This window comes from Acomys russatus, chromosome 4 (genome assembly GCF_903995435.1).
Source record: "Acomys russatus chromosome 4, mAcoRus1.1, whole genome shotgun sequence".
NCBI classification, from domain to species: domain Eukaryota; kingdom Metazoa; phylum Chordata; class Mammalia; order Rodentia; family Muridae; genus Acomys; species Acomys russatus.
Window position 1 is genome coordinate 1,300,601 of NC_067140.1, and position 19,228 is coordinate 1,319,828.

A 19,228-nucleotide genomic window follows, 5' to 3' on the forward strand; every position below is an offset into this window, starting at 1 on the left:
AGCAAGGAGGCTTGGCAGCCACAGTGGACCAGGGATCACAAAGCAGCCTCCTGGAATTGGGGAGACCAGTCCCAGGGACATTATATTATAAACATGGTCTATGAGAGGAGGTGGGAGCCTCTCATGTGTCTGAATATTCCCACATAACCACCCTCTTTGCCTTGGATCAGATGTCCTAGACCACTGGAACCGTTTCTTTGTCATTATTCTGAGCAGTGTGGAATCACTAATCATCCTAGTCTCACAATTTATATGGTTTATGCTATCCCCATTTTATAGATGAGGAAACGGAGTCAAAGGACTTTATTTAATGGCTTAAAATTACATAGTAAGTGCTAGAAACAAATTCAAATGTGGCTGTTGAACAGGCTTTGAAAGCTCAAGGGAATGGGGAAGGGAGGGAGGGGAGGAAGTGAGAGGAAGGACCACCCTGCTCCGGAGTGACAGGGGAGAGAGAGAGGAGACAGCTGCCCTAGGCTAGGTCGAGCAGCCATCTGCTGTCCTGAAGCCTGGCTTCCCTTTCCTGTCCAGGGACTGTTTCGGTCTCAGTGATGCTTGGGAGATTGGGGTACCAGCTGTTGCCTAAAGCTAAAAGCAGAGGGAAGTGTTAGGGGATAAAGGAGTTTTCAAGGCTGAATTTGAAGCCAGTGGCCTATGTTTAGACTGACAGGAGCCTATATGGTCTGAATCAGGAAGACCTAGTTCTTCTTCTTCTTCTTCTTCTTCTTCTTCTTCTTCTTCTTCTTCTTCTTCTTCTTCTTCTTCTTCTTTTCTCCTACAACCCCAGACCTAAAAACCAGTCTAACACAGAGAACCGTAAGTGGGGTCCGAAGAGCTGCTCTGGCTCTGGCCACCCTCTGGTCAGGTGCTTGGATGGGCTTGGCAAAGATAATATCCTCCTTTGGGCCCCACCTAAATGGAAGTCCCCATATATCCCATAACCGGTTTAATCAACCCAGCAGCAGAAGTCAGGTTTTGTGGTCTGATACTCTGATGCCAAAAGGTCTGGGTCCGAGACCCACAGTCCTTTCGTGATTCCATGGCTTCGGGTAAACCATTCGGTTTTTCTTGGCTTCATAGAATAACAAAATAGAGTATATGACACGCGTTCCTGCTAGGACAGCAGTGAGGATAATCACTAACGGGAAGTTTTAATGGGGATAATGCTTTCCACAGAAACGTCTTCCAGAAACATCTCCCCAATACTCTGGTTATAACTGCCACAGCACCCTGGTCTTTTCCTTTTTCACAGTGACACACCAGCCAGCAAGCAGCTTATCTTGTCATGCGTGTCTGGGATCTTCCCGAGGGCTTGGGAAATTCACCCATCTTTCTTCACCCCGAGACTTTCTAGTGCTCAGTGCTCTGGTACTCAGCAGGTGTCCTGTGAAAAAACGTGAAGGTGGCCTTAGAAAACTTGAGATGATAAAATTTTACAAGAAAGGAAATAAAAGCAGCCCGGTGGTGGCGCACACTTTTAACCTCAACATTTAGGAGGCAGAGGCAGGCAAATCTCTGAGTTTGAAGCCAGCCTGGGCTACAGAGCAAATTCTAGGACAGACAAGGCTACATAGGAAAATCCTGTCTGTATAGGATTTCTACAAAGGAAAACAAAAAGGAAAGATGCTAACCAAATATCATCCAATGAGACCCAGGCATTGGGACAAACGCCTGTGATCTCAGCCCTTGGGGTAAGGAGTAGGGACAAAGGAAAGGCCAGTCTGGAGTAGTTCATAGTAAGCCCCATCCAGAACATTGGGCAAGTTAATGAGCGAGCGAGTGAGGGACTCAGTGACACAAGTGATCTTTCTCCAGTTTATGAAGGTGACTTATTCACACGGAGACAGTGGCTGTGAGGCATGGCGTCAGCATAGCGTCAATGGCTCTAGGACGTTTACATTGTTACTAGTTGTTATTTACAAACTGGCTACTTTGTGGGTAGAAACTGAGACAGCAGGAAATGCTGTTTCAAGGCCGTTTTTTTTTTTTTTTAAAGGAAGTAGCAACATTTGCATTCAGGAGCCCTGTGTAGAGTTTGAGTGACTAGACTAGATGAAATGACCCACAGAAAGGACTTTTTAAGAGATCTGAAGCATCAGTCAAGTGTGGGGTTAATCTACCTATCAAGGATACTGTAGAGGGGATCCTGTCTGACCCGGAGGTCTACACTGCTGTGTCCTGAGGGCACGAGTTCAGGTGTTGTGAGTGGAACCAAGGGACATGTGGACTGACTGTGTTTCAGAGGCACCTGGGTGGGCCTGGAAACAGCTTGGGGCTGATCTGCGTATGAGCAAAGTCTGAGTCTGGCTGGGGTGGAGGGAGGTGTACCACAGTTGGTCAGAGCCGGACAGGCCCTTTGAGAGCTCATCCACTTCCCTAGGCCTCTCTCACTTCACGGATGGAGACACTGGGCCCAGAGAGATAACCTAAGTTAGCCAGTGGCAAAGGTAAGTCTGGAGCCTTTCCCTAGCTCTCGGAGACATGATGGCCTCTAAACTTTGTGGGGAATAGCTCTTAGGAACCATCCTTGTCACCTTTCCTTACTTGGCCTCCAGATGCTGCTGAGCAAGGACTCCATCCCGTCTACTGCCCCTTCTGCTATTCCTGGTGGTTTCCCCACGCTTCCTACTGTGCACGGGATAATTGGTACTACATTGTTTATAAACGCATATGTTGGGTGTGGTCCAAATGCCAATCATAAGTCAGGCTAAATAAGCCATGGGGGTTGTGACAATGGAGAAGGTGCTCTGTCCTAATGAGGAGAAGTCCTTACAGAGGAAAAGCAAGGGCAAAAGAGGGGTGAATCTGTGTGAAAATGGCAAACAGCAACCTCTGGCTTCGTATGTTTCTATAAGCATAAAGACATTCTGGGGCTGGTGAGATGGCTGAGGATGTAAAGGTGCCACCAACAAGCCTGAGGACCGGGGTTCAATTTCCAGAGTCCACATGGTGGAAAAAGGGAACTGACTTCAAGTTGTCCTCTGACCGCCACACAAGTCATAGTACATGCACCCTCCTCCCACATGCACAAAAATAAATAAATAAAAATGTAATAATTTTTTTTGGAAAAAAACCTTTGGAATTACATAATAAAGATTGCTTAAAAGGACACTAATAGTTGGGGATAAGGATGGGATGAAAAATTCATTATTTGTTGTGTATGTGTTTTTACAGCTGTGCAAGTGTATTTGCTTATTAGTAAAGTAAAATTATAAAGGGGACAGCTGCTAAATAAGTCTGGCCAGATGTTGTAACACAGGAACAGGAACCAGTGTGGTCAGATTTTCTAATTATTCAAGAGAAGACACAAAGCTCTATTTTACTGTAAAATGTCCTGAGTTTTAGATACCAGCTCCAGGTTTCTTCAAACACTTCTCTTATTGGTAAATAAGCCACTGGGGCAGATGTGGCCAGCTCTTCAGCCTCAGCCCTGATGACCTGCCCCTGGCCTAGAGCTCTCAGCGCTCAAGGTTTTTATTCTTATGTGGGCAGCTGCAGGCTGCAAATTGACTCCTTCTGCCTCTCTCTGGACACCCTTCAATCCCTGCCTCTTGGGGCTGTGACACTAACAGCTTTTAACTCAAGATCTAGGAGGCAGAGAGAGGCTGTGAACTCTCGGATAATTCTCTCCCCTGGGATGCTGTAGGCATCAAGGCCCACTTGCCTCCTGCTGTACACCCATCTGTCCCTTAGAAGTGGGGGCAGGAGTGAGGCTGGCTGCGAGGGCATGGGAAGGGCTTCCTATCAGTGCTCACACTACAGGGCTCTGTTCAACCCTGGAAGGATCAGATCCAAGATGGAGATCCTAAGAGACTGTCAACAAAGAAAAGCCAGTGATGCGCACTTGGTGAGTGTTGAGGTAGCTCGCCAGATTCCAAATGCTGAGATTGCCACTCCAAGAAGGACCTTTCAGGACCATCTCATTTATCTCTCTTGGACAGATAGGGAGACAAACTGCTCCCAGCCCCACTGCCTACCTCAAGACCTTTTTCCTGGCTGGCTAACCCAGCTTCTTCCCTGGGCTCTCTGTAGATGCCCTGTGTAGGTTCTGTTTCTTAACAATTAAACTTTATTTTACAACCCAACTAGCTTACACAAGAGGGAAAAAAGATTAAAGGGAAAAAAGAGTGAACCTTCCGGTATCTGTTCCACGGGACGGGTCCTTAAGTGTCTCTGGCCTGCGTGCTGGTCCAGCCTGTTCACTGATCCACATGAGCTCAAGCCTGGTCTCAACCTGCTATTGCTCTTTCCTCTCCGCCTGTCTGGGTCATGCGCAAAGGGTGGTCTCCTTCTCCCGGTTGAGGTTCGATTAGGAAAACAATAGTCCAGGTGGGGTCCCCAGGTCTGCTTCTTGAATTCCAGGCCCAGGATGGCTCCACTCAGTCTATCTCAAGGTATCCATGGGGTACCCAAGGGTAAAGCCCGCCAAGACTGCTTTCACCTGTGACAAAGCTTACAGTCTTTCCCACAGCCCTGTATCTTCCTGAGGTCCAGTCTCTACCCTGAGCCACAGAAAGCTCTTAACAGGGAAACGTGATCAGGCCTTGTGTCCACTGAGTGCCTCTCTACTCTTCCCTACCCTCACTGTGGCCAGTCCTCAGCCGTGCAGACATCTCTGTCCTGCCCATCTCTCCTCTCTGCCATCAATTTCATCTTTTACCATCTTTCCGCATTCATCCTCTTCCAGCCACACAAGCTGCTTGCTGTCCCTTTGATTTCATTTTAATTGTTTTTGTATTTGGTGCTGAAAATTGAACACAAGGAGGCCTCGTGCCTGCTAGGGTTATGTACCTGAGCCACTCTGCAGAGTTCCTGGTCATTAGCAAGACTGTCTTCTCCTTTTTCCGGGCTTTTGTCCCTGCTCTTCCCAGGTTACCAGCCGTTGCCTTTCTCTCAGATGTGGGCTGTTCAGAGGGCCTTTCCCTACCCTCAGCACCAGGCCTCCTAGTTCTAGGATGATAGATGCACACCGCAGTACCTGGCTTCATGAGGCATTTTGTTGCTCACCTTGCTCATACACTGGTTCCCTCTCCTGAATTTTAAAAAATTCATTGCTTTTGATACTATCTGATGATACAGAGGCATTGTTTCTGGTACAGAGTGAAAGGCCTGCATGCTTATGTTACCCTCCATTGAGTCCTCAAGGCTTAGGGGAGCCAGCAGGCTCAGCTGCCGCAGGAAAGGGCAAAGGCTTACAGTTATGGTGACAGTGAGTTCCTCAGCTTAGTCATCTTAGGGTGCCTCCCTCACTGCAATGTCTTGTTCCTCTTTGTAGGACCTGAGAGCCACTTAAATAAACAAGGGTGTCCTTATTTATTCATTGAGTTCTCAGTGTGTCCATATGGTCAAAAATTGAAAGGTACAAAGGAGGCACTTTGGGAGAGGTTTCTCCAGGCACCAGCTCCCTTCCAGGGGCAACCAACGATACAACAGCATTTTGTTTTTGACGGGGATCTCATTTAGCCCAGGCTAGCCTCAGACCCACTATGTAGTGTTAAAATAACTTTTAGACTCATGATTCAATTATCGTTTCCAAGGCTTACTGCCTCCATCTGCTAACCTAGGCCTAGTCCTGGAAGCTTCTAGCCTCCATACAATCTAATCTAGACCTAAAATGTTTTCACACTCTGAGACTTACTGCTGAATAATCTCCTCCTTTCTGGCTCTTCTGAGCTCTGGCTGGCTGGTTGCACTCATTTGTTCTGGCTCAAACTCCTCTCCAAGCTGACTGACTCAAACTGACTTCTCAGCTTTTGAATGGCTCTGTTTGGCCAAACCAACTCTAGCAATCTGTTCTAATCTGGCTCTTCTCATTCTCTGCCTCATTCTGTCTTTACCTGAGTTTAGCTTGTTCTCTCTCCCTGCAACGTGTCTCCCTATTACTGTCCCAGTGAAACCACCTCCTCCCTCTCTCATTCTGTGTGCTGCTCCCTTAAGTAGCTCCCTTTTCTTCTCCCTTCTCATGAGAGTTGGGTGTATCCTATTCTGTCAAATCTTTCTCTGATTTGTCACTTTGTCAGCCACTCAATTAGACATCATATTTAAACATGGGTGCTCCCATCTACAAACTAACTTTACTTTCATTGTTTGGGATTAAAGGTGTGTGCCACCACACCCAGACCTAAGCTTTCCTTTATTTTAAACTTGCTTTCTACCAGGTTGGCCTTGAACTCAGAGACCTGCTTGCCTCTCTCTCTCTCCTGGGATTAAAGTTATGTGCTACCACTGCCCAGTGTGTCTGCATTCTAGCAGGATCACATAGACCTAGAAGGTCTTTGAATTTGAACTCTTTCCATAGCAGCCATGTTCTGAATTAAAATTCCTCTACATCTTCCCCCTTTCCATTTAAGCTAAGAATTGTATGAAGTTTGACTTTTACAATAGAAACAATTATCACTCCCACAAGCTTAACAGTCCAAATGTCCTTACAAAAATCTGTTGATGCAATGGTCCTTCATAATTGCAGTCCTGATCATCTGTCTTCAGCAACAGCCCATGTTAGCGTCAAGGTTTTCCAATATGTCAGTCTGATGAATTGTCCATCTTTCAGCTGGTTTGTTGAGCTGTCACCATGCAGTGGGATCTGCTTTGTATGTCTGTGTTGCTGTCTTCTTGCATCTCTTCCTTGAGTTGTGCCATTATGTGGAAGCTGCTCTTATTTGGATTGGAAATTTATCAGTTTTGATGCAACATATCATCTTTCATCACCTGTGGCAACATAGGCGAAACCTCTTCTCATATGCAACATCTTCCCTGACTTCCATTCTCATGTTAAAACATCTTTAAAGTATACAGGTTGATCTAGTGCATTAGTTTTCTCCCTACAATCCAGTGTCTTTCAGCTAATCTTATTTCCCTGTTCTGTTTATCAAGATACAATGGATCATTATGAAACTACACACAAACTAGACTTTTAGGCATTCACATTCCATGCCTGGTGCCATGCCGGTAAGTTAGGTCTCCATTATAGCCAAAGGTGATTGAAGTGGAAGTTTCTGGTTTCTTTAAAAACTCGGTTGTGTTAGGACATGTGATGTTTTGCTGAAAACAGACACATAAGCAAGCACGTGATGTTTAGAAAGAATGTAAACAGAACCCCACAGTTAAACGATGATACCATTGCTACACCATGCAACACTCCGCTGGTCTTCTCTGGTCTTTGCTTCACAGGGAGAGAACATTCCAGAGAACGTCTTGTGGTTCTCCAGCTGTGTCTGGCTGCTTCTGCTCACTCGTGTTGGTGCAGCAGAGCCTTGCAGTTTCTGCTGGATCGCACCACTGCTGTGGACATGTGTTGCTGTTTGGTACTTACTGTTGGACTGGATTACTGGTATCCTGACAAAGCAAAGCGGAATTAGCCAAGAAACTATGTCTAAACAGGCCCACAAACTCCTTTTTCCTATTACCATTCTTTCTCCTCTTCCTCTAGTCAGTGAGGTTTAAGTGTTTGAGAACCCTAAATAAAGTCGGTTTTGAAAAATCCAAGCCTACAGATAATCTTGAATTTCTGATCCTCCTGATTTTACCTCCTAAGTGCAGAGTGTTGAACCCAGGGTTTCATGCATGCTAGGCAAGCACTCTTTCCATTCCACTTTCAGAACAGAATTCCATCCATTCCACCTCCCCCTTTTTTGAGACAGGGTTTTATAGTGGGCATTTTGGTTTCTTTAAAACCCAGTGGTCTTATGTTTTTGTTTTAATCCCAAGTGTGGGATATAGGGCTGCTTTTAGTTTGTCCACAGCTGATAATTGCCTCATGGGGCTCAGAGAGGGGCATGGTCGCTGTCAGCTGGTAACGTCCTTGTGCAGTTCAGAGAGTGGCATGGTCTCTGACAGCTGCAGATAATTTAATTCTAATGACTTGGAGAGGGTATAAATATCAGAGCCCAGAGAGAGAGAGAGAAAAAGGATACTCAGAGAGAGAGAGAGAGAGAGAGACAGACAGACAGACAGACAGACAGACAGAGGTGCTTTGAGGAGACTGTTAGAGGAGGAAGAAAGCTGCTGGTTCACTGGACTGTTGGATATCCTGATGACTGAGATTGATATTACCCCAATGAACTTGATGACCCTTAACAGCCAGAAGTAGCTAAAGAGAACTCCTCCCCCTTTCCTTTCAAACCTTTTTTTTCTACCTAGTGTTGGGAGGGTGGTTGAAAGGAAGGAAGAATATTAGAAACCAAAATAAAATAGATTTTAAAAAGATGCCTACAGGGTTTGACTATGCAACTCTGGATAGCCTCAAATTTGCTGTGTAAACCAGATTGCCTTGACATCAAAGAGATCTGTCTTCCTCTGCCTCCCCAGGGTTAAGATTAAAATTTGTACCTTGTCACTGAACTGTATTCAGTGCCATGCCTTACCTTTCCCCCATATGACAGCATGTTCAAAGCCTGCTGTGTTTCAGTGCATAGAGAATACAGCATTCTCTCTCATAGCATCAAGAATTCCACTGGATGTCCTGTAACCTACTTCACCCATCCCTTAAATGATGGGCAATTGAGTGGCCTCCAGATTGTGACAAATTGCTAGAAACTTGATGGGCACACCGTTTTGGACATCTATTAGAATACATTTCTAGTTATAGGCCTGTTGATTGAGTGATATGAATGCTTAAGATTTTGATAGATGCTTTCCTTGGGGACTGCTCCAAAGTCTATTCTCTAGACAAGAGCACGAAAGAGTTTGCTGTAAACAACCTTTTAAAGGGGATAGTGATGAGTCTTCCTGTAACACTGCTGCAGGGAGCTTAAAAGAATGAGCTCTGGGTAGAAAGTCCTCCAGGAGAGCCCATGCTGAGAACAAATGGGCTGAAACTCTGGTACCAGCGCAGAGAGATTCACACCGCTGACACCCAGCCAAACCTGCATGTACATATTTCCTTGATTTCGTTTGATCAGTTTTGCTTTGTTTGAAACATGGTCTCACTTTGTAGTTCTGCCTGGACTCAAATTCCAGGGTTCTCCTATTGCCCGAGGGCTGGGATTATAAGTGTGAGCTACCCTGCCACCCTTGTTTCTTCTTTCTTTATTATTATCATCTTATTTTACTTTATTATTCTATTTTACATGTACGAATGTTTTCCCTGCATGCATGCATGTCAGTGTACCATGTGGGTGCCTGATGACTGAAGAGGACACCAGAAACCCTAGGTTTAAGTTGCAGATGACTGTAAGCTGTCATGTAGGTCCTGGGACTCAGACCCAGGTCTTCTGAAAGAGCAGCCACTGCTGAGCTGACTACTACTAGTTTTTCTCTCTGTGGATCTTGTCAAAATAACTTTAAAACTAAGCAAATAAATAAACAAATCTTTTTTTCATCAGTATTTGTTTTCTTGAAGCAGGGTCTCACTACATAGTCCTAGCTGACTTAGAACTCATCATGTAGACCAGGCTAGCCTTGAACTCATGCCAAGTCTCCTACCTCTGCTTCCCAGGCACCAGGATTACAGACATACTCCACTGCAGCCTTCATCTGTTTTGTTTCCCAGTTCTCCTTAGATATGGACCTTGGGACTTGGGTAGCACTTCAGAATCCTTGCAGGTGGGCAATTGCTTCACTGTGCTAGATCTCAGCTTCCACTTCAGTGGCAAGGATTCCCTACTTTCTACGGTTGTGAGAATCCAAGGATGATGGAAAGTGCCCAGCAAGCTTCCCAGCATGCAGCAAGGGCTCTCTGACTCACCTGCTTGGTGCACACACCATAGGGACATTCTGTCTTAGCCGGTGATATAACATAACAGTAAGTGTTCAATAAGTACTGCCTCAGTGGGTGTGTCCACGTCATAATTCCTCTCTGTCTACCAGGCCCTTCACTGAGGCCTTGCCCATCTGACTTTTGTTTTTGGCTTTAGTTTTTTCGAGACACAGTCTCTCTGTATAGCCTTGGCTGTACTAGACTCACTTTGTAGACTAGGCTGGCCTCGAACTCACAGCGGTCAGCTTGCTTCTGCCTCCCGAGTGCTGGGATTAAAGGTGTGTGCCACCACGCCTGTTGCCCATCTGACTCTTTAGTCTCTTCTACCCTGTTGTCTGAAGCCACATTTGCCTCATCCAAGTTCCCTCCCGCCATAGTATCTTGCTCTTTACTGTTTTCTCTTACTGAAGCACTTCCATTATCCCACCCTAGTCATAACCTTTTTGTTATGAGTGTGCTATGTTGGAAACATAAGTGGATATGTGTCTTTCCATATTGTCACAATTTATTTACTGATAATAAATTCACCAGCTATGCTGGCATCTTTGACTGCCGTTTACCAGGTCATCCCAGTTTTCCTTGCTATCTGGCAACCATGGATTCTTTTGTTTCGACTTTAATTACTAATAATATTTCTCAGAGCACACACTACGCTTCATACGAAAGTTACAGAATGACTACAGAGGGGTCAAACTGGGGTGCAGAATTCAAAGAGATCTTTCTGGAGGCAAAGGCAGAGACACCAGCATATATTGTAGGTGACCAGACAAGACAAAAGAGCATCTGAGCATCTGGGTAGGGCACCGATGGAGGCATGCGGAGCTCCGGCACACTTGAGAAGAAGCACACGGCCAGTGTGGATGGCTGGACTTTCAAAAGATGGACAGATTTGGGGGGGGGGGGTCAGTCCCAGTGGAATCAAGCAATTGGGACCACAGTGTTGAACTGAAGCCGAGGGTCCTGGAATTTGTGCTTGTTGGCCCCTACACACACACACACACCAGGTGGTCGGATGACAGGTGAGTGGTCAGATAGGTAGCAGGTGCTACACACACACACGCACCAGGTGGTCGGATGACAGGTGGGTGGTCAGATAGGTAGCAGGTGCTACACACACACACACACCAGGTGGTCGGATGACAGGTGGGTGGTCAGATAGGTAGCAGGTAGGTGGAACGGGAGCCGTCACCCTTCTAGTCCTTTACTTCATGGAGTCCAGTGAGAGTGCTGCACCCTTCATTCTTGTGGAATATTCACTAAATCCTCAGGCTTTGGTTTTTCTGATGTGGTTTTGATACACCCACGTGCCCATATGTTCTCAGTCTACTTTGTAAGTTTTTAGGTGGCACCTTTTTTGTTTGGAGGAGTACGTTGTCAGTCTGTGCCTCATGGCTAGTGCTTCACGGTGATGGAGTCTGTGACTCATGGCTGGTGCCTCACAGCAGTGGGGTCTGAGCCTCGCACCAGTGCTACACAGTGGTGGTGTCTGTAACTAAGATGTGGAGTCATCCTTCCTTTGATACTGTCAGGCGCAGCCAAATGCTACTTGTAAAATGGAGTCTCCCAGGTCAAGGCACAGCCTGAACCCATTCACACAGCTCCGAGCATCACACAGCCCCATCTCCACACTTTCCCTTTGCTTAGTTTATTTCTAGTTCTCCTAAGATCTCGGCTTAAATGTCAGTTTCTCAAGAAGCCTTCCTCCTCCCTTATTTAATTCAGGACCCTCCACACAATCTCACTGGACTGTGAGATTTTGTTCGAGCATTATCACAATTAGGAAAAGGCAAGTGAGTAAATGTCAACCACATGATGGTCATGGCTGGAAGTTTGCCAAGCCAAGGATTGCCCTGCCCTGTGTACCACTGGGTCCCCAGGTCCTAGCACAGGGCCAGTACTCGCAGGCATTGTCCTAAATGTCCTGAGTGCCAATGCCTGTTTCACAGAGGGTTGATCTGCCCTTTCCCATCCTAACCCCCACGCCATCCTCCCTCCAGTGGAAGAAAGGCTGCCTGTAAGAGTAAAACAGTAAGGGAGGAAAGGGAAGAGAAGAGGGAAAAAACTGGATCCTGGGGCTGAGGATGTAGCTCAGCGCTTCGAGTAGAGTGATTCTCTAGCATGCAAAAGCCTTGGGCTCAATCCCTAGCACTCTGCAAAACTAGGTACCACCACTCTGGTGGTAAAGGCAAGATCAGAAGTTCAAGGTTATCCTCAGCTATATATGAAGTTCGAGGCCAGCCTGGGCTACATGCGACCCTATCCCAACATAAAACAAAATATTGGGTCCTTAATTCCCCCCAGGATGTTTAGGTCATGGTCATGCCTAGTCTTCTGGAGCCCACTCTGAGGTCCTTGACCCCTGAGAGGAAGTCCCTGGATCCTTGTCTTATATGGCTTCTCTCCTTGCGAGAGTACCAAATACACGACGGGAAAAAGGACTGGTCCAAAACAGGGAAAGTGGGTGAGGTCAGAAGTGAGACCCAAAAACTGCTGAGGGCTGACCTGGGTGATTCAGGATCTTTTGTCCCCAAGGGGAGAGTAAACACCTTTGGAAAATGAAAGCAAAGGGCCTGCCAGACGGGAGGCATACCCAAAACAAGGACAGTGGGAGGTGTCTTTGAGGACCTGGATCCAAGAAGAGTGGAGGAAGATGTCCAAAGATAAGGACAATGAGGCCACAATGAGGGATATCTCACTGTTCTAGTGCTGAAAAAGACACCATGACCAAAGTATCTCTTATAATTGAGGCTGGTTTACGGTTTCAGTTTAGTCCATTGTCACCATGGCAAGGAGCATGGTAGCATGCAGGCAGACATGGTGCCAGAGAGTAGCTGATGAGAGTTCTACATTTTGATCCATAAGCAGCAGCAGCAGGAGAGAGAGAGAGAGAGAGAGAGAGAGAGAGAGAGAGAGAGAGAGAGAGAGAGAGAGACTGACATTTGAAACGTCAAAGCCTTCCTTCAACAAGGCCACACCTCCTAATCCTTCTGATTCTTTCAAAGAGTTTTACTCCCTGGTGACTGAGCATTCAAAACATGAGCCAACACGAAGGCATTCTTTTTCAAAACACCACTAGCGACCATTGTACCAGCACTTGCTATAATCCGCAAGTGAAAACAGCTTAGTTGCCTGCCTACAAGACAGCAGTAAATACAATACTTCCAGCCATGCCACAAAAGATGGACATATGTGGACTGGTGACGTGGCTCAGAAGGGGAAAGGGTTTGCTGCAGAAACTTGAAGACCTGAGTTCCGTTTCCAGAACCCACGTAAATGTGGATCCGAGTTGGACTTCTTGATACAGACCTATAATCTCAACTCAGCAATGTTACCTAAGATGCTAAGACAGGAGGATCCTAAGTTCAATGCCTGGCTGGGTTCTTGAGTGAGTTCAAGGCTAGCCTGAGCTATTTAGTTCGGTCTAATTTCAAAACAAAGAGTAGAAAGCTATAGTGGCAGAGAGAGTGCTTGCTCAGCATGCACGTTTCAGTCCTTGGGGCAGTGGGCAGGCTCTAATCATAAATTCTAATGTGAGAACATTGAGGACTAAGTTAGTAGTAAAGATTTGTTCCCAGAGGCCTGGAGTGTTTTGGACTTGGGCACTCTTTGGGGTCATTTAAGATGTTTCAAGTCAAGCCACAGAGCCATCTGTTGCCTGGTGAAAATCTAGGCATGGGGAATTAGAGACAAGTCCCCATTTGGCTGCATGACCTTGGGAGGAGCCCATCCTCTTTCCTGGCCTTAATGTCCTCATCTGCCCAATGGGAATTCTATTTCTGCATTATCCAGGGTTGTGGGAGGATGAAGCAAGGGCACAGAGGAATCCTATGAAAGGGAAGGATTATGCTCTGGGTCATGGGAGGAGAGGAAGGGAGGCCTCCCTTCCACCTGCCAAGCCCACAGGGGAAGTAGAGGAGGGGAGCTGGGGACCACCCAGGCCAGCAACACAACCCACATTCAGGACATGAGCAGGGATGTGGGCACCTGGACTAGCCATGGACCAAAGTTGGTGAGGCAGCCACCCAAGCCGTCTGGAGCACTGGGACACTGACACAGAGCTCTGCTGTGTTCTCCACCCTCCATCTCAATACAGCTACAGCTGGTTACTTCTTCAGGGGTTAAGCATCAACCTCCCACCCCAAACAATACACCCATCACAGCCAGACTACAGCACACTTGCCCTCCACAGCCTGTGATCCCACCAGAGGCAAGGGGTTTCTCCCAGGCAGACTCCATCAGATCCACACTTCCTCAAAACCCTCCAGAATGTCTCCCCAACCATTCCCCTTATCAGAAGAGCCTGGTAGGCTGTGCTTCTCCCCGTCCCCAACCTCAGCATCTCAGATCAGGGTTAGGAGCCTTGTGAAGTGCATTCCTGGCCCCACATCCCTGCTATGTTCACAACTGGTGGGTCCTGGGAGGGGAGCAAGGCAGAAAAGGTCGGGGGGGGGGGGGGGATGAAGATGTCAGGCCAGCTGAGGTGAGACAATTCATTTCATTGGGGGGGGGGGAGAGCAAAGACTATTTAAGCCTTTGGGGAGTGAGTAGAGGCTTTGGGGGTGAGTGTACATAATCGGCGGGGGTGGGGGGTGGGGTGGGGGCCAAGGTGCTGGGAATGCCTTATTTGCATGAAGAGGAATTCCTGGTGCTTTCTGGACATGACCTTATAAGGAGACAGGAAGTTTAACCTGTAACTTGGTCTCCAGGTGACAGGGCCACCTCAAGGGTGGCAGAGGGGGGGGGCGGGTTGTAAGCAGGCCCAGAACAGGGAGGGAACGCTCCTACTTCTGCCGGTCTCAAGACAAGGTTTTCAGAATTTGGGCGTGCTTGAACCTCATTCATTCATCATAACCATTGCTGAGCAGGACAGAGGAGTAGAGGAAGCTGTCCACAAGTATTGGGAAGAGTGGTTGCCCTGCCCTCCCTCCCCCCTGCCCCCCCTCTCCTTCCCCCACTACCACCCTAGGCCTTCTCTATATCCTAAGCTGGTCTTGAATTTTTTGCAATCCTCCTGCCTTAGCCTCCTGAGTGTTGGGACTATATGACCCATCTTAAAGACAAACAAGTAAGCCGGGCGTGGTGGCGCACACCTTTAATCCCAGCACTTGGGAGGCAGAAGCAGACACATCACAGTGAGTTCAAGGCCAGCCTGGTCTACAAAGTTAATCCAGGACAGTCAAGGCTACACAGAGAGACCCTGTCTCAAAACCAAACAAACAAAAAAGACAAACAAACAAGCCTGTAGCGTTTCTGTTGCAGTGGTGGTAGATGGGTCATCTAGGGTAGGTTAGGGAGTGGGTGAGTGTTGTAAGGTGTTTTAAAGCATGAAGGAGCCAGGGAGGCAGATGTAGAAATCCACCGTGGCTGTGATCTTAGCCAGAGGCACAGATGGTACCTTCATCGGCTGCTGCCTAGGGGCTCCATCTGTAAGCTGGACGTGGATGCATCGATCCCTACCCTTCACCTCATCCAAAAAGACAGGCTTCCAAGTCCCAAGCTGAGGGCTTTAGTCTGAGAGGCTGCAGTACCCTGAGGGCCATGGTTCCCAAGGAGAGTTGTGGATGTTATCACTGAGCACACAGAGACGGTAGGAAAGGACTCCAGGAGACAGGCCAAGCACGACTGCTATTGGTTGTAGTCTACAGACCATGACCCACGAGCCACACATCTGAGTTGATGTGGTTCAAGGAACGAAAGAAGGCTTGGTGGTGGCGGTGGCGGTGGCGGTGATGGTGATGGTGGTGCGGTGATGGTGGTGGTGGTGGTGATGATGGTGGTGATGGTGGTGGCAGTGGTGATGGTGGCGATGGTGGTGGCGGTTGATGGTGGTGGCAGTGGCGGTGATGGTGGTGGCGGTGGCGATGGTGGTGATGGTGGTGGCAGTGGCTATGGTGGTGGTGGCGGCAGTGATGGAGGTGGTGATGGTGGTGGTTGATGGTGATGATGGTGGTGGTGATGGTGATGGTGGTGGTGGCGGTGATGGTGGTGATGGTGGTGGTGGCGGCGGTGGTGGTGATGGTGGTGATGGTGGTGGTGATGGTGGTGATGATGGTGGTGGTGGCGCACACCTTTAATCCCAGCACTTGGGAGGCAGAGGCAGGCAGGTCTCTGTGACTTCAAGACCAGCATTGTCTACAGAGTGGGTTCTAGGACAGCTAGGGGTTACATAGGGAAACCTTGTATCAAACAAAACAAGAAGGAGAAACATAAAGCCTCCCTCCTAGAGCTTAAATCTCTCCTACAATATACCAGCCATTTGGCCTCCCAGCCTGGGCCTTCCTGCTGGCCTCCTGGGCTAGGAAACTAGTTACCTTGAGCTGGCTTGGTTCATCTTTCATGTGCCAGGGTTTAGGAAGTCTACCCCCACATTCAGCCCATAGTCACTGACTGAACATGACTGGACCAAGCTCATTCTTGGCCGAGACACATAGCAAAGACCTGGACAGCCCAGGTCTTGTCAGGAAATACCTAGATGTCATCCCAAAAGGAATAAAAGTGTTTATTCTGAGCCACCAAATATGAGAATCCATGGCCCCAAATCCATACTCAACTTGCCTCAGATGACTGTTCTACTGTGCACAGAAGTTACGTGAGTGATTTTGTGGTTGTTTACTTGTTTCTGATCCAGCGTCTCACTATGGTGGCCTGGCTGACCCAGAAAACTGTGCAAACCAGGATAGCCTTGAACTCACAGAGTGCTGAAATTAAAGGCATGAGCCAGCAAACCCAGGCCAGGTTACACAAGCTCTTATTAGTCACAGGACAAAACAAAGGCAAAATTCACTTATTAAATACGTTGGTGGCAACTGCAGTTGGACGAGATACAGCAAAACGGGGGGAATTGTTACGGGTTTTAGACTCTCTGCTGGCATGCTTAGCACTTGGGTGGCGTGGGATCTACTGGTCTACTTAAAATGTATTCCAATGGTTTTTACCTGATAGCAACAGAGATGTTCAGTCAGAGAGGTGGGGCAACAAATAGCTAGCAAGGGAACAAAGACAGCACGTGATGATTCAGTTCTGGCTCTGCAGCGTTCCAACTCTCCAAACACAGAGTTTGAATCAGTCAGTCAATTTTTAAAGAAGTTACTTCTTCCTAGTAACTTCCATTCACAGCCCCATTCTAAGAGGCTAATGCTCAGAAAGAGAGATGTTTAGAGAGAGAGAAAAAGATGTGTGCAGAGGTGGGACACACAGCAAGCCCAGGGGGCCCTTGATAAGCGGAGACATGTCATGGCATTGCGGGAGCAAAGAGGATAAGAGAAAATTAAACCAGGGGAAGGGCAGGTGTGTGCAAATGATCTGAGAATTCCCTACTGCCTGTTGGTCCAGTAGGATGCAGCAGACCCACAGTGATGGCTGGGGACACTGTCACTCATTCCTCTCTCCTCTTCCTAAGGCTTCTTTCCTGCAGACCATACCAGGTACTCTCCACTGACTTTGCATCAATGAGCAGAGACAAGTCACAGGTCTGGGCAGCAGGGACTGCAGGTGATGCCCAGTGAGGGCCTTATGGGTTGGGTATGGCATTGATACCTCTTTTCTCCAGCTATTTATATCCAGTGCCTCGTTCATCTCTCTGGCCTCATCTCCCGCCTTCCTCCCTCACATCCATTCTATGACACATGCATTAGCCTCCCTGTCCTCAGGCTCACCTCAGGGTCATTCCACTTGTGACCTGTGCCTGCAGTGCTGTCTCACCTCACCCAGCTAGCCACCTGCCTCACTCGCTCACCTCCTCCCAACTTCTGTTCCAATGACACCTCTTCAGAGACACCCTCCCTAACACCTGCATCACTCCCTTCCTCTTCACCTTGCATTGTTGGGGCACCTGGACAACACTTACCTGCACTTGACACAGGATGCGTTTGCTTATTTCCCTGTTGGTTGCCCACCCTCCCCCACCTCCCCGAGCCTGAAGGTGGGCACCACACCTGGCTTTGCTCATAGTAGACTCATGAATTTCTGAGCCTGGGAAACTGCTACATTTCCATGAAATGAATAGCTAGGAAATATCAAAGATGTCCCGAAGTCCACAATCTGTTCATTTTGACTCTTGGGGATGACTGTGACTTCCTCTGCAATGTCCAGCGACCACATGTGGTCCCTGAGGGCCAATCAGAGCCAAGAAACCATTCACATGGGGACATGGGGCCTTCCTTAATCCCTCTCCATGCAAGCCCACCCAACTAGGGTCAGGGGCGTCAGCCTGCCCAGCCATCTTTGGCCCCAAGATGGAGAGACCCAAGACTAGGGTCCAGGCCCCAGGGATTCCTGGAAAGACTCATTTCTCCTTTGGCAAATATCCTCACTTCCTTCACAGGGCTTGTGCCTGCATTTCTGAACCAGAAGGTGTTTACACAAAACATCCTGGGTTTGGCGACAAATTCACCCTCTATGAGGAATCCTTAATGAATCTTCCACACCAGGCAGCTGCAGAGTAAACTGTCTCAGTCTCTCGGAACGGAAGGCAGCCCAAAGCCAGACAAAGGGGTGTTTCTGGGCTTCATGAGCCACAGTTTGGGAATGTCCATAGACAGTTGTGAGAGAGACCAAAGCCTGTGCCCCCTTTCCCCCCAGATCTGTGCCTAATTTACCCTTCTCCCAGGCAAAGTGGTCATGAAATTCAAGTGAGGCAAAGAGTATGAAAGGGCTAAGTTACCAGGAGTCAAAAAGGAGACTTAAAAAAAAAATTAACATCAGATCAGGGCCTTACGATTGGGGTGGGGGGTGGGGGTGGGGAAGAGGTGGCTCCATGAGTGTTCACTTTGCAAGAATGAAGATCTGAGTTTGAATCCCAAGCGCCTACATAAAAATCCAGGCATGACTGTGTGGGCCTTTTACCATTTGGGAACAGGGGCGGGCAGATCTAGGCTAGCCAGCCTAGCCCAAAAGTGTTCCAATGAGAGGACACAATAAGGTGGAGAGGGACAGAGGAAGACACCTGACACCCTGCTCTGGCCTCTGCATGTTTCTGCATGGGCACAGGTACCCCCTATCCTTACATACATTCACCACACACATATGCACACAACATAAAATGAGAGATAGTTCAGTGGTAGAAACAGCGTGTGAGAGGCACTGGGTTAATTCCAGCCTCACACACGGGAAAACAAAAGGACATGGGTGAGGCAGAAACTCCCAGGACCCACCTCAGAGCCTCCAGCTTTGCAACTGTATAGCAAGAGGTCTAGGGGACCCCTCAGGTCCTGCTGGGAAGCATGCCTCGCCCCGCCCCCCGCCCGGAAGTCTCGGATCTTCAGCTCTTACTGACACTTCACTGCTGCTCATCCTGGACAGTTTCCAGACCCTTCTGCGGGGTTCGTTCATTAGATTCAGCAAACGCCATGGCCAGATAAAATTTAAAACGATTACTGCCTCCTTTCTAGATGGAAGTGGAGGGGGCGAACTGCTATCACCCATTATTTACAAACCGGAAGCTGAAAGCGTCACCGGTTAAATACGAGTCTCTCTACCACACTCGGTTTCTTGGCGTTGTTAAACGGGACTTTATGATTTCTGTGTCTCCAA